Source organism: Phacochoerus africanus, chromosome 8 (assembly GCF_016906955.1).
Source record: "Phacochoerus africanus isolate WHEZ1 chromosome 8, ROS_Pafr_v1, whole genome shotgun sequence".
Lineage (NCBI taxonomy): Eukaryota > Metazoa > Chordata > Mammalia > Artiodactyla > Suidae > Phacochoerus > Phacochoerus africanus.
Genome location: NC_062551.1, coordinates 86879947 through 86902658, shown reverse-complemented (window position 1 = coordinate 86902658; position 22712 = coordinate 86879947).

The window sequence follows — 22712 nt, the reverse complement described above, 5'->3', positions numbered from 1 at the left end:
CCCAACTTGTCGTCTGGGGGCTGAGAAGTTCTGATGAGAAGCTGGTGTGCAATGCCCGCCACAGAGCCTGGCACACAGTAGGTGCTCAGTGACTGCTAATTAATGAGCCAATTCTTTATTTTATTTATTTATTTGAAGATTCTTAGATTTTAATGACCCAATGCTTTCTCTAATCCTGGCCTTTAGGTGATATCTTTTTTTTTTGTTTGTTTGTTCGTCTTTTTGTCTTTCTAGGGCTGCACCCGCGGCATATGGAGGTTCCCAGGCTAGGAGTCTAATTGGAGCTGTAGCCGCCCGCCTACAGCAGAGCCACAGCAATGCGGGATCCTAGGTGTGTCTGCAACCTACACCACAGCTCATGGCAACGCCAGATCCTTAACCCACTGAACAAGGCCAGGGACCGAACCCACAACCTCATGGTTCCTACTCAGATTCGTTAACCACTGAGCCACAACAGGAACTCTTATTTATTTATTTATTTATTTATTTATTTTAGGGCTGCACTCACAGCATGTAGAAGTTCTCAGGCTAGGGGTCGAATTGGAGTTGTAGCCACTGGCCTGCACCACAGCTATAGCAATGTGGGATTTGAGCCATGTTTTCAACCTACACCACAGCTCACAGCAACGCCAGATCCTTAACCCACTGAGCAGGGCCAGGGATCGAACCCACACCCTCGTGGATACTAGTTGGGTTCATTACTGCTGAGCCACAACAGGAATGCCACGTTATTTATTTTTTAAAAGCTTTTTTAAAATTTACTTTTTATTTTTATATCATTTTAATTTTTTAGTAATATAGTTGGTTTACTATACAAGTTGTAAAGTTTATACTCCCTTTACTGTTATTACAAAATATTGGCCACATTTCCTGTCTTGAGCTACACCTCCTTGTAGCCTCTCCTACAACCAGTAGGTCGTACATCCCACTCCCCCACGCCTATATTGTCCCCCCCCCCACTCCCCTGGTAACAACTAGCTTGTTCTCTATATCTGTGAGTCTGCTTTTTTCATTTTTTGTTATATCAACTAGTTTGTTGTACTAGATTCCACATACAAGTGATATCATGCAGTATTTGTCTTTCTCCATCTGACTTACTTCACTTAGCATAATGCCCTCCAAGTCCATCCATGTTGCTGCAAATGGGAAAATTTCCTTCTTTTTTAGAGCTGAGCAGTGGTCCATCATTTTCTTTATCCATTCATCTGTCGATGGATGCTTAGGTTGTTTCCATATCTTGGCAACGACAAATAATGCTGCTATGACCATTGAGGTGCGTGTGTCTTTTTGAATTAGTGATTTTGTTTGTTCTTTGGAAATATACCTAGAGGTGGATTTGCTGGGTCATATGGTAGTTCTATTTTTCATATTTTGAGAAACCTCCATACTGTTTTTCCATAGGGGCTACACCAATTTGCATTCCCATGAAGACAGTGTACCAGGGTTCTCCTCCTCTAGTGGGGAAGCCTCTAGGGGCACCTCAAGTTACCTCTGTGAGCCGTGCCCCCACTGGGGATAGGGTTGTCAGTGTGTCAGTGTCCACGCCGAGAAGGCTGTGTCCTTAAGCTCCCAGAGCTGCCTGTATATTGACTGTGAGGCTCAGAGATCTATAAGACCTGCTTTTAGTTCTGCATTTCCCAGGCCTGGCTGCTCCCCAGCACGCCCCACCCCCGGCCACCGCCTTCTTCCCAGGGATAAAGTACCATGTCTCAGTGGGTGCTGATCCTTCAAGCCTTGGAGAGTACCTGTTGGCCTCTTACTGATGTTTAGGTCTCACTGTCCCATCAGATAGGGGAGACCCACTGAGAAATAAAAATATCACAATGCGGTCAAGAAGGACCTATATGGAGGAAGCTACTACTTCAGAAGGAGAATACAGGAGATTTGCTTTTCAGGGAGAGGGAGAGGGCAAGGAGGCTATCCAGAAGAGAAGGTCTCTGGTCTGGGTTTTGCTGGATCAATAGGAGTTTGCCAGCTGGATGAGGAAGATGACATCATCTTGAGAAGAATAGAGAATGCACAGTAGAAACAGGAACTGGGTATGTTTCAGTGCAGTAATTCAACCAGGGGAGAAGTTGGGCCGGCTGTGGGAGGAGCAGGCTCGGGCACTGCTGGGGACAGGCGACAGTCAGCAGTTCGGTTTTGAGGGTTAAGTCTGAGCCTCCCATTAGATGGCAGGAAGATGTCAAGAAGGCAGTTGATTCCAACAACCTGGAGTTCCCAGCTGGAGGAAAATTCCAGGAAGTTATCACTGGTGGGGCCCTATTTAAGCCTGGAACCTGGCTGGGGCCATCAAGGGAAAGGGAGCACATAGAGCTGGGAAAAGTTGTGACCACCCAGCCAGGGACCTCTCCACATTTAGCGGACAAGGTGATGAGGAGGAAGAGGCAAAGGAGGCCTCCCTCCTTCTCCGAAAGCCTCCAGACCCAGTCTCAGACCCGCGTGGGAGCCAGTTGGGCAGGGCCTCCAAGCCAGGCCAATGAAATGGGGAGGGGGCGTTGTTAGGAAAGTTACACAGTGTGGGGGTTGAGTGTACTTATTGGACAAGGCCAGATTTAGACACAAATAGTTAAATTTAGATTTAACCATTATTTTGAAAAATAATAGTTAAAAAACCTCTCAAGCTGATGAGCTGCTAGAAATTTTGAAAAAAACCAACCCATTAAATTAAAGGGTTGTGCTCACTCTGCGTTTAGGAGATGTCATCCTCGCTCTTTCTCCTGACATCTGCTTCACCCCCTCCAAGGAAGTCCCACCTCTTCTCTCTCCCATTCCTTTTTTTAGCTCCCCACTTATCATCCCTCGAGTTGTAACCAACAAGGTTCAAGTGCAGACTGAGAGCTGGGACCACCCTGCCCCCTCATGGGGTTCAGGGCCTCTTCTCTGGGGCCCTCAGTTTCCCCACCTGTCAGGGGCACCTGCTGGGGCAGATGCTGAAGAGCTCCCTCCTCTTCCACCCCCTGACTCTGTGTGTGTGTGTGTGTGTGTGTGTGTGTGTGTGTGTGTCTGTTGGGCAGGCCCTAGGGGCTCCAGGCTTGGGCTTCCCTCTCCCTCTGGGTAGTTAGGGCCACGTTAATGGCCAATCAAAGACTCTCCTCTAGTGTCTGTGCAGACCTCTTACCTCCCAGGAAGTGGGGAGAGGGGAGGAGGAGGATTCCGAGGCATTTTCTGGGTTCTCAGGATGGGAGAGTCTAAAGGTTGTGGAGTGTGTTGAAATGTACAACGGGGCTCCTCAACAGAGGGTGTTGGGGGCACAAGCACCCAGCAGAGGGGAAACTGTCCAGCCTCCGTGTCCTCTTTCATCCCAGCCCTGTCCCTACCCCCACCCCCTGCAGCCCAGCAGTCCCTCCTCCCAGACCACCCAGTAGACGGAAGACACCAGCTCCCCAGGCTCCCAGGCTTCGAACCCAGTCTGCTCCCGCTTGGGTCCAACATCCCCTCCGGGGCCAGTCAGCTCAGGCGGGAGGACCGGGTCACATACTGCAGACTCCAAGGAGGCCACAGGAGGTGAATGCAACTAGTGGGGAGGGAGGCAGGTTTCTGGAGGAGGAGAGAGGTTGTTGTGAGCTGGGCGGGCCTCTGGGAAGGGGCGCGATGACCCGGAGCTGGAGCTGTGGAGCCCCAGGCTGGGATGTAAGTGGGAGCTTGTTTGGCGGAGAAAGGGAGGAGGATGTGCCGTTTGGAGGGAGTGCCTCTGACATGGTGGAGGCGGGAGAGGGAAGCTGATGTGGTGGTTCGTTTGGTTTCTGTTCTCAAAGAAGAAAAATCACTTCCAGAAAGATCTATGGTTTAGAGTGGTTCACTTGATTTCTTTACTTGATGAGCGTTGCTGTTCCCCCGGGGAATATCGGTCCTGGGAAGGCAGGGCCCGGCCTGTCCCCTTCACAGCTGTCGTCCCCAGGGGAGCCCTGCTGGGCCGTGGAAGGTCCCCGATGCCTGTAAGTGGAATGAATGAGCGAATGAAGGCTAACAGGGAGCAAAAGCCACAAAAGAGAAGGAGGTAACAAGCCCTGGTTTTATGTTTTATTCAAGCAGTTGTTAAAAGTATCATCATCCTCAATAACAGGGAAGCTTCCTTGCACTCTTGGTACGTGTCTGGCCAGTGCCCAGAGCTTTACACCTGCTTTCTCGCTTGGCCTCCAACCACAGCCTTGGAGGAGGTGCTGTGCCCTCACGTCTTACAGGGGAGAGGGGACATCCTTGGGTTCAAAGAGCCTGGGCCCCCGGGGCTGGCACTGAGCAAAGCAGGGACTTGAGACCCCGCCCGTGGGGTTCCAGGGCCCTCTCAGAGCCACATGCCATCTGCCCCAATGTGGGCAGGTCCTGAGGCTTGGAGATGAAGGACATGCCATCCTGTCCCTTGAGGGTCCCACTGTGGGTCATACAGTGAGCAGTGAAGGCCCTTGTTTGCTTTCTTTTTTTAAAATGATTTTTATTTTTTCTGTTAGAGCTGGTTTATAGTGTTCTGTCAATTATCCAGTTTTATACTGTACAGAAATGTGACCCAGTTATATATATATATATATATTCTTTTTATATATATATATAATATATATATATATATATTCTTTTTCTCACATTATCATGCTCCATCATAAGTGACCAGAATTCCCAGTGCTATACAGCAGGATCTCGTTGCTTCTCCGTTCCAAAGGCAATGGTTCATGTCTATTAACCCCAAATTCCCTGTCCATCCCACACCCTCCCCCTCCCCCTTGGCAACCACCAGTCTGTTCTCCAAGTCTGTGAGGGAGAACCTGGTTTTCAGTAGTTCTCCTGTCTGAATCTCACCCCCGGATGGGGAGACTGGGGCCCAGCTGGGGGCAGGGACTGCCTGTTGTGACGGAGGCTCTGGGTCCTCCAGAAGGAAGGGGAGAGGTGAAGCGGGGAGAGGGTCAGAAGCTCTGGGTGAGATGGGTGGTGTTAGTTCACGGAGGACACCAGGGTCCAGGGGCTTGGACCCCAGGGACTTGAGCAGCCTGCCCTGTCATCTGCATGGGCTCCAAGGGGATGAGCGGGGCAGCCACGTGGAGGGGGGGTGGAGGGGAGAGAAGGTAGGATTTTAGGTCATGTTGACTTGATGTGGAGGCAGATGGAGGAAAAGAAAAAAAAAATGACAAAACTACAGCAAGGACAACCCCGACTTGGCCAAGTCTTCATCAACATGATAGGCGGCCTGTGTTGGAGACCTAGAACTTTCTAAAAGTGAAGTGTGGCAAATTGTCACTTTGTGGGGACAGAGGGAGGGAGGAGGGCCCCATGCTGGGCATGAAGTCACTGGCAGGATGGAGGTGTTTGGTCCCTGGTCTCCCTGGAAATTCTCCCACCCTTCCAGAAGGGCTGATCAAGCTCTCTGTGGCTGATCAACTCATGGGGCTGAAAGGGGCTGGGTGCCAGCGAAGGCCTCTTGGGCTTGTCTTGGCTGCCTGGAGATAACGGCCTTGTTTCCCAAGGTCTCTGCATCCTCCACAACGTATTCCCCTGGGACCTGGGCCTGTCAGGGATGCTCCTGGCTCACCCCCATCCTCTGCTTGGTGCCAAGCATGTGGCAGATGAAGGACCAATGGCAGACCCTTTACCCTCCCCCACACTTCAGTGTGGACCCAGGGCAGGGGTGGCTTAGCCAATTTCACAAGGTTTCACGGCTCAGCCAGCAACACACAGCACCCCGCTGGGACTGGCGCTCGGGTCCCAGGGCGTCCAGAGCAGTGCCCGAGAATGAGGGATGATGCCCCTGCAGTGGCCAAGTGCAAGCTGAGGGTATGGAGCAGGTCTGGGCTCAAATCCAGAAGCTCCTTTTATAAAGCACGTCATGGGGTCAACGTCTCAACTGTTCTGAATCTCAGCTTCCTTCTGTCAAATTCTACTTCAGAGGGTGTTTGGAGGGTTCAATGGAAAAAAAAATGCACATGGAGCACTTAGCCCAGAGCTGAGCACGTCAGCAGCCAAGGAACCATGATGCCACCATCATTATTTAGCAGTTGTGGTGTTTGTTGTGATGCTGTCCATGGGCTGGGCCTTGCCTGGCCTGTCCCTCTGCATCCCTGGGACCCTCACTGGCCTGGAGCAAAGTCGGTGCTTGGAGTCCACTGCCAGTGGCTGGGGCCTCTCTGACCCCCAAAGGGACAATGGCAGAACCATGTGACTCTCAAAGAAGAAGCACCTTTGTGGAATTCTCAGCCTCTCTTTTCCCTTCAGCCCTGATTGGTTTCCTTACTGAAATGTGCTACTTGATGTGCCAGCTGGGCTCTGGCAGAGCTGGTGGCAAAATGACAGGGAGCCAAGGTCTCAGTGTTCTTTGCTCCGGCTTTTGTCTGCCTGATTTCAGGGGGCTGGAGTCCCGGCCACCACTCAGCTGGAAAAAAGTCCAAACCGCATTAAATCACAGGACGCAAGCAGGAAACAAGGGAACACTTGTCACCCAGCTCTGCCAGTCCTCCTGGTCCCGAGCCCAAGGCTGGGAGAGATTGTCGTGCTCGGAGGGCCTGGCTCGTTGTACCTGCATTTCTCCATAATCACAGTCTTGGAATTGGAAGCAATTTTCTTGAGGGGAGAGCTGGTGGTGGCCGGGGCTGTGCACTGACGGTGGCTAGGGATGGCGGGCAGCCGGACCCAGGAGTTCGAGCCCGGACAGCACTGGGGTGGAGCCCCTGGGGACAGGCCATAGGCAGCTGTTGGGTTTTTCTCTTTTAGATTTTTTAAAATACGGAAATGATGCAAGCTCGCTCTAAAAATCCAAGCATGGTAGAAGTGTGTATTTGAGTGTTCTGTTCTCCCAGCTTCCAGATGAAACACTGCAGGCACTGATGACGACAGGCTCACTGAATTGTGTCTGCTGCCTCAGGCTTTGGATTTACTGTCTTTAATACTGTCATCAGGCCTGCAATGTAGATTCTGCCGCTTTCCTTTTTTTTTTAATTATTAAAATATGGTTGATTTACAATGCGCCAATTTCTGCTGTACAGCAAAGTGACCCAGTCATGCATATGTATATATATATATTCTTTTTCTCATATTATCTTCCATCATGTCCTATCCTAAGAGCCTGGCTACAGTTCTCTCGGCTATACAGTAGAACCTTGTTGCTTATCCATTCTAAATGTAATAGTTTGCATCTACCAGTGTTGTAGAAACTGCAGAAACAGCCGCAGCGGAAGGAGACAAGTGGCACTAAGAGATGTGGGAAAGCAAGGTTTATTCAGCACGGGTGCGGGCTCAGAAGAGTCACCCCCAGAGTCTGAGCACCAGGTCTTTGTTCTCAGCAACTTTTATACCATACAGGGTCTTGATTTTTCCCTGTAAGCAGCCCGGACCTCCCCCTTCCCAGAGCAGACAGTGTTCCTGCCTAAGAAACTGAGCAAGCAAGGTTACAGAATTGAAACTGATAAACAATGCTTGGAGCACAATGAGTAGGGCTGTGGGCTTGGACTGTAGGGCATATAGTTGCTACATAATTACAAGAAGGATGGTATGAGGCCAGCAGAAATGAAAATGGGGGCAGCTGCTGTTTCAGACAAGGAAGGTTGTGTCTCTTAGTGTCTCCGTCCATCCCCCCCCTTCCCCCTGGCAACCACAGCCTGTTCTCTATGTCTGTGAGTCTGTTTCTGTTCTGAAATAGGTTCATTTGCGCCATATTTTGGATTCTACATATAAGTGATATCATATGGTATGTGTCTTTCTCTTTCTGACTTATTTCACGTAGCATGAGAATCTCTCTAGTTGCATCCATGTTGCTTTGCTGAAAATGGCATTATTTCATTCTTTTTAACGGCTCAGTAGTATTCCATTGTATATATGTACCACATATTCGAATCCATTTATCTCTTGATGGACATTTAGGTTGTTTCCATGTCCTGGCTATTGTCAATAGTGCTGCAGTGAACACTGGGGTGCATACATCTTTTTGATTGTAGTTTTCCTTTTTTATGCACAGGCAAAGGGGCTCAGAGCAGCACACTGACTCCCCCACAAGGCCACTCAGCTGGTTTCAGGACAGGGATTGAACCCAGGCCTGTGCGACTCTAAGAGCCTTCTCCCAGGTGACCTCTACTCGTTGTAGTTTGGCATATGTCTGTTTTTTCCAGAATGTATAATGACTTGTCTTTTTTTTAACTAACACAGGGTTATAGTCTAAGCATCATTTTGCTGCTCGCTTTTTCATTTTTCGGAGAATATTTTCCTATGTGGCTCTGTCCCATTTTTTCAGCAGCTTCTCAGGGTCCTTTTGTCAGAGGCACCTGTATTTGTTTAGCTGGTCCTTTTCAGGTGAATGTTTAGGTTGCTTTTGGGTTTTCTGCTATTACTGACAATGCAACAATGCACATAACCCCCTGACTTTTGCCTCAGATACTCCCTTGGACTATGCAAGTGCTGTCTGCATGTATTCTCTTTGTCAGATAGTTGAACAATTTAGTTAAAGGAAAACTTCCCTGGGCTGCCCTTCCTCCACAACTCACCTCTATATTTCAATCCCTTCTCCATAGTAACCGCTGTTATCGGAGTGGCATATAATCCTTATAGACTCATTTCTATGCCTTTATATACATACATATGCATGTGCTTTTGCTATGGGTCTTTTAAAAAACATAAGAGGCATCATGCAATATGCATTTTGGTGCATCTGGCTTTTTTCTCCATTAGTAGCATCCTGGACATCTTTCTATGTCGGCACAGAGGGAGCTGCCTCATTCTTTTTAACGAGGTCATGTGTCATGTTCCATGGTACCTACAGATGCATTGTCTTTTTTTAAAAGCATTTCCCTACTGATAGATATTTAGGTTCCTTCCAGTTTTTTCTCTTTATAAAAAGTATTGCAATAAACAGCCTTGTGAATATCTCACTGTGTGCACGTGGGTGCATTTTTCCAGGAGCCATACCCAGAAGTGGAATAGCTGGGTTCAAGGGTTTGCCAAGTTGGGTCTGTCTGAGGCCACAGGAAGCTGGAAAAGACGTGGGCTTTTTATCATAGGCAGCTTGAAGCAAGACGGCAGGAGAAATGGCCTTTGCCTAATAGTCCACTCACTGTGGCCTTGCTCTTGGATAGATCCTAGTGACACTGCCAAAATCTCTGCTGGCCACTAATTTGGGCAGAATTTTCAGAACAGCCCAGTGGTCCCTTATGGGGCCAGCCCCTCACACAGCCTAACTCTTTTTTCTTCTTTGAAATGACTAGAGGTTGGACTAACCGATCCAGACTGACCAGCTATTTTGGTGGTTTTTAGTCTATTTCTACTAGTCAGCTCTTGGAGAGGTTGGGAGCAAAGGTGCAATAAACTGTTCACCTATCAACCATTACTTGGATGTGGGTCTGTATATTTATGTGTTTGCTTGCTGGTCATGTACTTGTGGTTGGTTTGTTTTTAACCTGCTCACTAGCCTCCTCCACCACAGGTCATTGGTACAGCCTTGCCATTTTCGTTCTCCCATCAATTATCATTCTTTGGCTCCCATGCTTCCCAGCTGAGATCACGGCAGTGGACACGTGAACGAGGCTGGCCAATCAGAGTGCTGCATCCCTAAACCACAATAATTAGTTCAGGACGCCCCAGTCAAGATGTTCCCTGGGATTTTCTGCTGGAGTCTATGTAAGAAACTCCCCCTTACCTTTGGAATAGGAGCTCAAAGTAGACTCTTGGGGTCACCTTCCCTTGGCCTTGAGGGGCATGCCCAGGGGTAGTGGGACAAACAGGCTATTTTGCAGAAAGAAGCAGAGACAGAGATGAGAGATGGCAGACAGAGTGTCCTGGGGGCACCAGGGTCCTGATTTTTTCCCAACCCTGGAGGCCAATCATACCGATTCTAAAGGCCTCAGCTGCTGGATTGGGGTCTGTTGTTGAGGCTTAGAGTCCTGACTAATATTGGGGGTGGGCTCATGAGGTCGTGAGGGCTCTGGATGGACAGAAAGCAGGATGGCTGGGGACCAGGGTCTCCTCTGACCCAGCTTCCTGACTTCAGCATCTCTTCCTCTGCTCTGTCCCCTCTGTCTTTTTGTTGTCTGCTTAGGGCTGCACCCAAGACATGTGCAAGTCCCCAGGCCAGGGGTCGAATCAGAGCTATAGCTTCCTTTTTACACCACAACCACAGCAAAATGGGATCCCAGGCTGAGTCTGTGACTCACACCACAGCTCATGGCAAGGCCGGATCCTTAACCCACTGAGCAAGGCCAGGGATCGAACCCGAATCCTCACAGATACTAGTCGGATGCATTTCCACTGTGCCACAATGGGAACTCCCTTTCCATCAGTTTTCTACCTTCTCCTTACCCCTGATCTTTACCAGGATGACTCATACTCCTTGTAAGTAAATACCCCTTCCTCCAGAAGACCCTTCTGCTCTCTTGCTCATGCTCGGAGCCCCCACAGCATGGCATTATTCAGCTCTGTGGCAATTGTTTCATGATTTGTTTTCTTCCAAGAAACTCTGGGTTCTATGAAAGCAAGTTCATGTCCATCTTGTTCATTTCAACATTCGTTAATAGCACCTTCCAACCTACTTTTAATCAACATTTGGGGACTTAACAATGCCTGAGCTCCCATTCAAGAGGCTCCAGGGTGGGGTGGAAATAGCTCAACTTTGGAACCAGACAGACCTGGTTTCTGAGGTTGCCACCCACTTCATTATCCCTTGGCAAATTACTTCACCTCTCTAAGCCTCATTTCCTGAAAAGCAGAGGCCAGTATTATTGCCTACCTATCAGCTATTGCGAGAGAGATAGTGCAGGTGATAGTGTTTGGAGAACTGAAAAGCATTATGCAACTGGTGAAGTTTATTTTTAAAGCTCTGCGTCAGTGATAATGAATAAATGGAAATTGTTCTGAACAAATATGTTGGTCTTCCCCCCCCACCACCACCTGCTTCAATTTGAAAAAATAACAAATACCTGAGCTACATAGGAGAGAGAGAGAGGCTGTAACGTGCCAAAAGCCGTATTAAGCAAATCAAGCATGTTAGTTTTCTCCAGAAAGGGCTTGAGTGCCTTTCATTAGATTTATTGCTAAGTATTTTACCACCTTTTTTTTTCTGCTGTAAATGGTTATCTTTTTTTTTTTTTTTGATCTGAAGCATGGAGGTGGAGGTGTAATTCAGCATTATATATTGATTTTGCATCCAGTAGACTGCTTAGAGTTCTTTACTCTTAATTTTTCTTGAGGCGTAATTGATGAATAAAATGGTAAGATCCTAAAATATACAACATGACTCGATATACATATAAACTGCTTTATTAATCTGCGTATTCTTTTAGATGTTCCCTGTAGACAATCATATCATTTGCAAAGAGTGACCATTTTGTTTCTTCCTTTCACCTTTCCTTTCTTTCCTTTCTAACCTTCCTGGAAGGCACTCTGGGCTTATACCTGATTTCAAAGGGAAAGTGGTTTCCACTGCACCATAATGTATGATATTTGCACTAGATTTTTCAAAGATGCTCTTTATCCTGCTAAGAAAGTCTAATTTATTCTTAGTTTGCTGGGAGTTTACTCTTGAAAGGATACTGAATTTTATTTGCATCTATTGAGATATTTATGTTTTTTCTCTTTTAACCTTTTACTGTGATGATTTGCATTAATTAATTTTCTAGTAGTAAACCAACCTTGCATTCCTGGAGTAACCCCAACTTGGCCATGATATACATATTATTTATACATTGCTGGATTTCATATGTTAATATTATATTTAAGAACTTTGCATTTTTGTCCTTGAGTGAATTTGGTCCGGACTTTTCCATTCTCATATTATTGCCTGGGTTTGGTGTCCAGGTTTTATCATCTTCATAAACAGGACATGTTTTTGAAAGATGACATTGATCTCTATCTGGAATGTCTGAGAAAGCATGTTATAAGCCATCTGGGCCAGTGTCTTTGTGGAACGATTTCTACTTTTAATCCAGTTTCTTTAATTCTTTCATAATGTTACACAATTATGCAGTTTTAAAAATGTCTTTTTGAGTCAGATTTCATAAGTTATATTTTTACAGGAATGTGTCAATGTTGCCTGTTTTCAAATTTATCATCATAAAGTTATTCCTGATATTCTCCTATTTATTTCTCTATTTAATTTTTGCAGCGCCTATGGTCTGGTCTCTTTCTCATCATTAGTGCTGTTTATTTGTCTCTTCTTTCTGTTTATTTTTTTCTTATTTCCATCGTGCTGCAGGCTGCTCTTTTTTTAGTAATTCCAAAGACCAGTTTTGGGCATTGTCAGTCTTTTCTATTTTATGTTTGCCTTATCCATTCTGTGCCTCAGTTTCCCCATCTACAAAAAGAGGGGTAGTAGTAATATGTATTTAATATGATTGTTGCGAAGATTAATTGAGCTAATACACGTAGAATTGTGTTTGACACATGGTAGATGCTAAATGAATATTTGCTCTCATTTATGTTTTTGATAATAATTTTTGCTCTTCTTTGCTTCCTTTTATTTCTTTAGGCTTATTCTTTTTTTTTCTTTTTTCTTTCCTTTTTTTTTTTTGTCTTTTGTCTTTTTAGGGCTGCAGGTGCGGCATATGGAGGTTCCCAGGCTAGGGGTATAATTGGAGCTGTTGCTGCCAGCCTACGCCAGAGCCACAGCAACACCAGATCCAAGTCACATCTGTGACCTATAGCACAGCTCAGGGCAACACCAGATCCTTAACCCACTGAGTGAGGCCAGGGATTGAACCCACAACCTCATGGTTCCTAGTCGGATTCGTTTCCACTGTGCCATGATGGGAACTCCTGTTTTTTTTTCCCTAACTTAATTTGAATCCATATCACATTCATTTTGAGGATGCTTTTTATCTAAGTATTTAAGGCTCTGATCTCTGAATACCGCTTTCACTGTACCTACAAGTTTTTATACATTGTAGTGTCATTATTCTTTTTCTGTATATTTAAACATCTCCATTATTTTTTCTCTTTTAGTTTTGAATTGTTCAGAAATACGGTTAATTTATAAATACAAGGGCACTTTTTCCAATTATCACTTTTGCTATTAGTTTCTAACCTAATTGCTTTGTAATCTAAGACCTTGCACCAATCCTTTGAAATTCAAGGAGCTTGCATTTGGTCCTGACACATGGTCTGTTTGATCTATTCTTCCAGCAGTTACTCTAGCGGTTTTAAGATTCCTACTTCAATTAACAAGGCTCAAAGTTAATTGGCATTTTTCACCCTGCTCCCAAACAATACACTGGAATGCTCTAATCATCTTCTCCCAAATTACCTGGGGCTCTTATCTTGTGTTTTGTTTTCTCTCCTTTACTTCTAACCTCCTGAGTGAGATATTGCTATTGTTATTATCTTATTGTCATTGATATAAGAGGTGATTATTGTGGTTTCAGACATTTAATGTGAGTTTAGGTTCCCCATGCTATAATCATCATGTCGCCTTTCATTTTGTCTCTCAGTCCTTATATTGAGACTCATCTTCCTTCTGCCTAAAACACATCCTTTAGAGGGAAGAATTTTCGTCTTGCCTGAAAAAGGTATGCTTTAGAATTTATCTCCTGCTGCTGGTGGAGTCTGTTTTTGTTTGTCGGAAAATATCTTTATTTTGCCCTCCTTAAAAGATAGGTTCGCTAGCCTTTCATGCTGACAGTTACTTTTTCTCAGCACAATGAGAACAGTGTGTCACTGTCTTTTTCTAGCTTTCACCATTGCTGCCGTGACGTTAGCCATCCCTGTTTTGTAAGCATCGTTTTTTTCCTCCCACCCTGGATGTTTTCTTAAAAAATAATGTTGGAGTTCCTGTCGTGGCGCAGTGATTAACGAATCCGACTAGGAACCATGAGGTTGCGGGTTCGGTCCCTGCCCTTGCTCAGTGGGTTAAGGATCCGGCGTTGCCGTGAGCTGTGGTGTAGGTTACAGACGCGGCTTAGATCCCACGTTACTGTGGCTCTGGCGTAGGCCGGTGGCTACAGCTCCGATTGGACCCCTAGCCTGGGAACCTCCATATGCCGTGGAAGCGGCCCAAAGAAATAGCAAAAAGACAAAAAAAAAAAATAATAATGTTTAAAAATTGAAATATGGTTGATTTACACTCTTGTGGTTAGTTTCAAGTGTACAGAAAAGTGACTCGGCTATATACATATATGTATATGATATTTTTTGATACTTTTCCATTATAGTTTATTAAAAGATATTGAATATCATTCCTGTGTTATACAGAAAATCCTCGATGTTTATCTATTTTCTATATAGTAGTGTGTACCTATTAATCCTATATTCTCCATTTATCCCCCCTATTTTTCCCCTGTGATAACCAAGTTGGCTTTTTTATGTCTGTGAGTCTGTTTCCATTTTGTAAATAAGTTCATCTGTAGTATTATTTAGATTCCACATTAAGTGATATCATGTAATAGTTGTCTTTCTCTGTCTGATTTACTCTATTTTTATAATGCATTTTTACTGTCTATAATCACTGTACTATTTTAGGTGTTCAGGACTTACCTACTGGTTGCAAGTATATATCCTTAAATATCTCTCCCTGAGGGGTGTGGGAATGGAATGGGAGAGATGTTGTCTCTGGCTGTTTATGATACTGATTTTCCTTCTCTCCCTGTTTTTCTCTACTTTTGCAGCTTTATTATATGTATCTCACTATGGTGTGGCTTTCTTTTAATATACCTCATTTAATGTTTTGGAGATGAAAATCGTTGTCTTCCAATAATTCTGAATAATTACCTTCAAAGAGTTCTCCACCCTCTTTGTCTCTTAACCGCTTTTTTATATTTCCCATTTCATTGTCTTTCTGTGCTGCATTCTTCAGCATACTGCTCAGCTCACTAATATTCTCTTCACATATTTCTAAATCACTCTTTTCCTTAGTTCATTCTAAAATCTGCTTGGTCAGTTTTTATTGTCTCTTGCTATTAGCTCATATTTTCAAGCTTCTTTCTCTCTCACTCTCTCTCTCTCTCTTTTTTTTTTTTTTTTTTCCCCCTCGGTCCTTTTAGGCATATGGAAGCTCCCAGGCTACGGGTCAGATTGGAGCTATAGCTGCCAGCCTACACCACAGCCACAGCAATGTTAGAGCCAAGCCATGTCTGTGACCTATACCACAGCTCACGGTAATGCCAGATCCTTAGCCCACTGAGCAAGGCCAGGAATTGAACTGACATACTCAAGGATACTAGTCAGGTTCATTACCGTTGAGCCACAACAGGAACTCCTAGAGCTTCTCTTTCATTGCACTACACATGTTAGACAAAACCCTTCTAGCTCATGGCTAAAAATGCTAATATCTGGAGTCTTTGTGGGCCTGATTCTGTGGTCTAGAGTTTCTGTGGGTTGTTGCTCATGGTGTTTTGTTTCCTTGTGTGTTCTGTGAATTTATATTGACATCCTGGGGCCTAGGATCTTGCTACTCAAAAGTCACAAGAGGTTCAATTTTTACTCAGTTTCCTGCTAAAAGTCCTTTCTTTAAATCAACAAAGAGGTGAGATTGACCAACCAAGACCTGAAAAGGGTCAAGGGGTGACTGAAAGTAATAAACAAAACACTGGTTACTATTTCAAAGGCACTGCTCCTGTACACATAAAATGTTCATGATAAAGACCTCAGTGGGCAGAGAAATAAGAGCATGCAGAAGTGGGTGGAGCCTGTCCTGTAAAGGTGGAAAACTTGGTGGGTTTTGTCCAAGAGCTACATCGGAGACTGGAGAGGAATGGTCCCTTCCTTCTATCCTTCCATCCAATGAAGTGCAGTGGTTGAACACACAGACTTGGGAAGCGGACAACTTGCAGCGGACACCTTGCATTCACATCCTGACCAAAGGGGCTGAAAGTAGGGAGGGAGGAGGGCAGCGGAGGGAAGGAGCAGATCCTGAGCCTCATCCTCCTACCTTCTTCCCAGGAGGGGTCCCTGAATTCTGGTCACACCCCAGCAGGTGCAGGATCAGATGTATGGCTGGACCAGACTGGCCCTTTTGGTGCTGCTCGGTGCACAGGAGGAACTCCATACATAGCTGTGGGATCCAACTAGGATGTCCTTGAGAAGTGGGGTGGGCTTTAGGTGGAACTCATTTGATGACAGAGTTGGGGGAGAATTGCATCATTTTTGCTTGTGCGTCCATCAAGTTCTGCCCATTCAGTAGGCTGGTTATTTGTATATTTTGCCTTTATTTTTTTCTTTTTAGGGCGGCACCCGCAGCATATGGAAGTTCCCAGGCTAGGGGTAGATTTGGAGCTGCAGCTGCTGGCCTAGACCGCAACCACAGCAACTCGGGATCTGAGCCTCATCTGCGACCTACACTACAGCTCACAGCAACGCTGGGTTCTTAATCCACTGAGCGAGGCCAGGGATTGAACCACTATCCTCATGAATGCTAGTAGGGTTCTTAATCTGCTGAGCCACAACGTGTCCTATTTTGCCTTTTAAAATAACACTTAGAGACTCCTGTATGCCTCTCCCCTAAGGCTTCAGGCACAAATATATTTACCACGGGGCTACTTATAACAGAAAAAGAAAAAAAAAAGGAACAATCTAAACTCAATAAGAGGAGTTTAGTTAACTAACTTGTGGACCCTCTGGAATATTCCTCAGGTGATGGAAACATTGTTTACACTCAAACTGGATGGAAAATGCTTAATGCTATAATATTAAATGTTTAACAGACCCTAGGATGTTAAATTATACATGCAGATCAATAATAACTATGCCTGGAAAACAGATTGAAAAATACTGAAGGAAATGCAGCCAAATGTTAAAAATACACCTTTGGGTGATGAGAATACACATGAAAAAGAAAAACCAAAAACCAAAAACATGTTTTTTAATGACCTGTGTATTGATTTAATTTAATTAATATTGTTATTGTTTTTCTGATGACACAGTTATTAGCAGCTTTCCTGCATTTCCTTCTGTCCATTGTAGAAAGTGAAATTTTCATCTCCTCTCTCCTCCAACCCACTTCAGCAGCGGGCTCTTTGTTTCTCAGACCTCTGGAGTGTCTTCTTTTTATAAGAAAGAGATCACACTTTACACACTGTCTCTCACCTTTCCTTTTTCCCTTCTAATTTGTCTAACAAGAAAACAGAAGCAAAAACGGCCTGAGGCTGGACTGTCCTTAGTGCCCGTGGTGCCCGGGCACCCTTTGCCCTCTGTCCCAGTAAATTCTGCCCATTCCTCAAGGTTAGAATAAGCTTAGAATAAGCAACAGGTCATGGGCCAGGAGGCCCAGGTTCCAGGCCAGTCTCTGACTCTTCCTCGTTATGTGATCCAAGGCCAGCTACCTCATTTCCCCATCAGTGCAACGGGAGCTCAGCTTGGAGATCTGTAAACACCCTTCCAGCACCCCTGTTCTGAAAATGGGCTTGAATGAGCTGCCACTTGCTGTGTGACTTTGGGGGAGTTACTTGAAGTCTCTGGGCTGGGCTGATCTGCTCACCCAGCAGCCCTGCCCCTCAGAGCCAGGGTACCTTCCCTTGCCCACTTTGATGGGCTGGCAGAGCCCCAGCTTGGACAGAGACACCAGCTCTATTCTAGGTCTCCTCAAGTTAATAAGGAGGCTCATACAGCATCCCCAGCCTGTCTCCCCTGGAGGACAGGACACAAGGACTTACCTGAACTCTGGAATTGATAAGTCAATGGTTAATCCTTGCACTTTTTTTTTTTTTTCTTTTTAGGGCCACACCCACAGCACATGGAAGTTCTCAGGCTAGGAGTCAAATTGGAGCTGCAGCTGCCGGCCTACCCCACAGCTGCAGCAATATGGGATCCGAGCAGCATCTTGATCTAGGCTGCAGCTCATGGCAATGCTGGGTCCTTAATCCACTGATCGAGGCCAGGGATCGAACCTGCATCCTCATGGACACTATGTCGGGTTTTTAACCCACTGAGCCACGGTGTGGACTCCCGGGGGCTGTTTGACTGTTGAATGGCATGATGTACGGAGAGGGCCCCTCACTTAGTCCCACCTGTTTGATGAGAGGCATGAGGTACCTGCTGGGCTCTCGCTTTAATTCTCCTGCTCACTGCCTGCTGCTTGAAGGATCGTAATGGTCATTACAGACTGTCAGCTTGGACTTCTCCGCAGACAGAAAACCCAGGCTCAGAAAGATCAATAACTTTCCCAGGGCTGCGGAGCAACTGACTGGCGGTCCTTGAGATGCTGAGGGCCTGCCTGTCTGCAAATCCTCCTGTTCCCCACCTGGGCACCTGCCCTGCCCCAGGTCTAGCCACAGTGATTCATTTTGCTCCATCTGTAGGTCAGGCTCCCTGTGGCCCCATCCTTGTGGCTGGGACTGCCGATGTGGGGGTGCTGCTGGACACCGGCTCTGGGTTCCCACCTCCCACAACTGCTGTTTACCTACCTACTCAGTCCAGAAGGCCCAAGTCCTGAACCACATGGGGCCAGATGCCTGCTCTAGGATGCTGATCCCTTTCCCAGGTCATGAGGAAGCAAGAGAGGGTGTTCCTTCCTGTGTGTGCTTCTCCCCGAACTCCACCTGCTCCCTGTCCCTTTGCCTCCCCTTGTCCCAAGCCTCCATCAGGGCTCACCTGGAACATTGCAACAGCCTCTGACTCCTGATCCCAGGATTCCACCCCATCCCCCACCCCCACATTGGCCCAGAGAACTTTTTTTTTTTGCTTCTTAGGGCCATACCAGCCGCATATGGAAATTCCCAGGCTAGGGGTGAAATTAGAGCTACAGCTGCCGGCCTATGCCACAGCCACAGCAACACGAGATCCAAGCCGTATCTGTGACCTACACCACAGCTCTCGGCAACGCCAGATCCTTAACCCACTGAGTAAGGCCAGGGATCAAGCCCAAGTCCTCATGGAACCTAGTTGGTTCATTACCACTGAGCCACAGTGGGAACTCCCCAAAGAACATTTAAAAGCACTGTTCTGATCCTGTGCTGCTTCTGCAGCATGGCCCTCCACTGCCAGGAGATAAATAAAAGTCCTGCTCCACTGGGTGGCCATGTGGCCAAATTGGCTGTCCTGCACCCTGACCTCCCCCTTTGTCTATTCTGGCTGTTGGCTTGGGCAGGATTGGCCCCACCCTCAGCCCTTCAGGGCTTTCTGGCTGCTCTTTGGGTTCCCAGTGCAGATTATAAATACGGAGCAGGGCTGGTGTTTGTCTAAGTGTTCAGTGTCCCCGGACTGAGCTTGCTCACTGCCTGTCTCATTCACTGTCCTATCCCCAGAGCCTGGCACAGGGCTTAGAACCTAGCAGGTGCTCAAGAAATGGCACATGGGACATCCTTTTGTGGCTCAGCGGGTTAAGAACGAGACTAGTGTCCATGAAGATGCAGGTTCAATCCCTGGCCCCACCCAGCTCACTGGGTGAAGGATCCAGCATTGCCACAAGCTGTAGCGTAGGTCACAGATGTGGCTTGCATCCCACACTGCTATGGCTGTGGCGTAGGCTGGCAACTGCTGCTTCTATTCGATCCCTTATGCCGTGGGTGTGGCCTTAAAAAAAAAAAAAAAAAAAAGGATGGCGTGTAAATGAACCAGTGACTGTCTGCCCTATGTTTCCACACTGTCATCTGCTGTGCTCCCCTTGTCATCTGCTGACACTTCCCCCAGGTGATCTTGACCTGCACTTCACCAGGTGTGCCAGGAACTGGCCTCACTTGTCTCCCTGGAGCTCTGAGCTCCAGGCCCATCTGTCCCTCCTGGCTGCTGTGTGGCCTTGGGCAGATTCCTCCTCTGTCCCCGGGCCTCAGCCTCGCCCTCTGGACACTGAGATCTCCACCATGACCTCCTCCCTTCCAGGCTCTTCTCTGACTCCAGTTCTCAACCGCTCAACTTGACAAGGCAACCCAGTGGGCTCCTCTCACCCTGTGGAGGGGAGGGTACAGTGGGGTGGCTTGGTGGTGTTGAGAAGCCTGGCACGTCCACTGTTTGTGTCTAATTACTCTGCTATCTGTTTATTGCCTCTTTAATTCCCTCTGCAAACATCCCCATTACCAGGAGTAATTTGCCAGCATTGGTTTGGGCTGTGAGGCATGACGGGTCCATGATGGCCCCACCCACAGCGCAACCTCTGAAGGGGCTGTTTGACTGTTGAATGGCATGACGTACGGAGAGGGCCCCTCACTTAGTCCCACCTGTTTGATGAGAGGCCGAGCCCCTGCCCTCCTTGGTGTCCTGGACCCGGGGCACTCAGGCCCCACCTCTGATCTCTGTGGGTCTCAGACAGCAGAATGGGCAGTGGTGCCAAATGGTTAGAGCATGGACTCTGGAGCCCGGTGGACCTGGGTTCAGGTCCCGGATCTGCCAATTACTCACTGCGTGACCTCAGGCAGGCTCCTCCTGCTCTGAGAGCCTGTTTCCTCATCTGTAAAATGGGGATTGCTGTCTGCCCAGCTGCCCTTCTCTCTTCCTGGCACCTGCCAAATATCCTTTTCCACACGACAGTAGCAGGGGCTCCCACGGTCTCACCTGATCTTACCCCCTCCCTGGTCACTCATTGGTGGACAAGGATGGGCACGTGACCAGAGTTGGGCCAGTACAGCCCCCCTCATGCCTTTGGCCACAGTGATGGACATCTGACCCGTCACTGAAATTACAGTGAGAAAGTTGGTCCCTCTCTGGTGGCTAAAGATGTGACTTCCAACAACTGTTGGGCCCTGAGTTTTCAGCCTGCGGAAGGAGCCAAAGCAGAGGCAAGAGGCAGAGCGCTGGGACCTCTGATCTCTGGTTCCGGCCCCCGCGGATCCTGCTGCACCTCATTCCTTTCTTCCCGAGAACTACTCCTTTGGTCCCAGCCAGGGCGAGCTCGATTTTTCTCACTTCAACCAAACCAATCATGAATATCCAGGATTAATAACAGCTGCTTCCAACAGGCTGTGGGATGAGATGAGGTAACTCCGTGCCATCCGTGGGACCCTACTCTGGGCTTGGGGAAGGGGGGGTGAGGTACGGGGGTGGTTCCCATTAGCCCGATTCTTAGTACATGGCCCCATTAGCCCGAGTCTCTCTTAAGCCTGGAACAGACAGAATTCTCTGTGTATGATTAGGATCTTCACCTCCTTCAATCTGGACACTAAATCTTTATTAGTAGAACCCAGAAGAGATAAGGCTCAGAGGGAGTGGCCTTAATTTCTGGGGAGTGGGAGGTACTGATATCAAGGCCACAACAATACTACCTGGCTGAGGGGCCTGGGGAGGCAGGAGCCATGAAAGGGCAAGGATTTGGGGAGCAGGAATAGGTTTGAGATCCTCACTGGAAGTGCCCCAGGGCAGATGAACTCTGCACTCATTTGATCACTGGATCCGTCACTCCTTCATTTGTTCACAGATGTGCCTTGAGCACCTTACCAGGCAGTCATGGCAGCAGCTCTGGGCAAACCTGGTCAGAGGTTCCTGCTCTTCTGGGCTCAGGGATGGGTGGGAAGGAAATTCTTATAGAGGGAACAGGGGTCTGTGCTCCAAAAGCATATGATTTTTGATGTTGGAATGGATTGTTCTGGGGTGGGGGTTCTGTAGGAGGAAAAGGATTGGGAATCTGGAGAGATGGGGAGTCAGGCTGGATGAATGAGTAGGTGTGTTGAGAGAGTTTTTTTTCACTCTCTCTCTTTTTAGGGCAGTACTCTGCATGTGGAGGTTCTGTGGCTAGGGGTGGAAGTGGAGCTGTAAGCTGCTGGTCTACACCACAGCCGCAGCAACGTGGGATCTGAGTTGCATCTGCGACCTCCACCACAGCTCATGGCAATACCAGATCCCTAACCCACTGAACGAGGCCAGGGACTGAACCTGCATCCTCATGGATGCTAGTCAGATTCCTTTCTGCTGAGCCACGATAGGAACTCCCAAGAAAGAATTCTGCTGCTCCTGCAGAGGCCCAGGGTGCCAGGAGAGGGGGTGTGCATGTGCCCTGTGCATAGGAGAGCTCCTCCTTGTCAGCCTCCACTGCCTACTGCTCATACCACACAGCTTCCAAAGCAGCAGCAAAGAGGGGCTGCAGACAAGCTCCACTTCTGGCCTCTCTCTTGCAGGAGGTGCTGCCTTAAGCCCTCTAGCTCTGTAAACTGATAGAACTTTGAGGCAGATTCCTGGGCCACTTCAGAACCAGAGTGTTCTTAATACTGAACCAAACTTGGGTCCACTTGCACAGCAAAGCCAATCTATTGACTCCGAGTTGTCATGAAGGAAATTGCAGCATTTATTGCAGGGCACCAAGCAAGGAGAATGGGCAGCTCCTATTTAAGAGACCCAGACACCCTGAAGGTGTTCAGGGAAGGGCTTTTAAAGATAGAGAGAGGGTGGAGACTGAAGGGTCTGTGATCAGCTTGTGTCCAGTTCTCTGACTGGTTAATGGAGAGGAGACAGGGTCATCTTTCGGGGAGCTCAATCATGAACCTTCTGCTTCCAATCCATCTGAGGTCTCTGTGCTGGTGGTCAGCATGCAGTTAACTTCTTCCTCCTGGTGGGAGTTTTGGTACCTGCAAAACAACTCAAGGATATGGCTCAGGATATTATCTATAGCCCTCGAGGAGGAACTAAAGGTCCTTGACTTTGTTTTATGGCTAAACTACTATTATTTTGTCTTGCTTGACTGCTTTTCTTTGTTTCTATATTGTTTCACTTCTTCAATTAAATTTGCTCTTTGGAACAGGGGGCAAGGCCTAGGAGGCTAAATCTCTCCTACAAAAAAGTGGTGGAGGAGTTCCTGTCCTGGTGCAGTGGAAATGAATCTGACTAGCATCCATGAGGACATAGGTTTGATCCCTGGCCTCGCTCAGTGGGTTAAGGATCTGGCATTGCTATGAGCTGTGGTG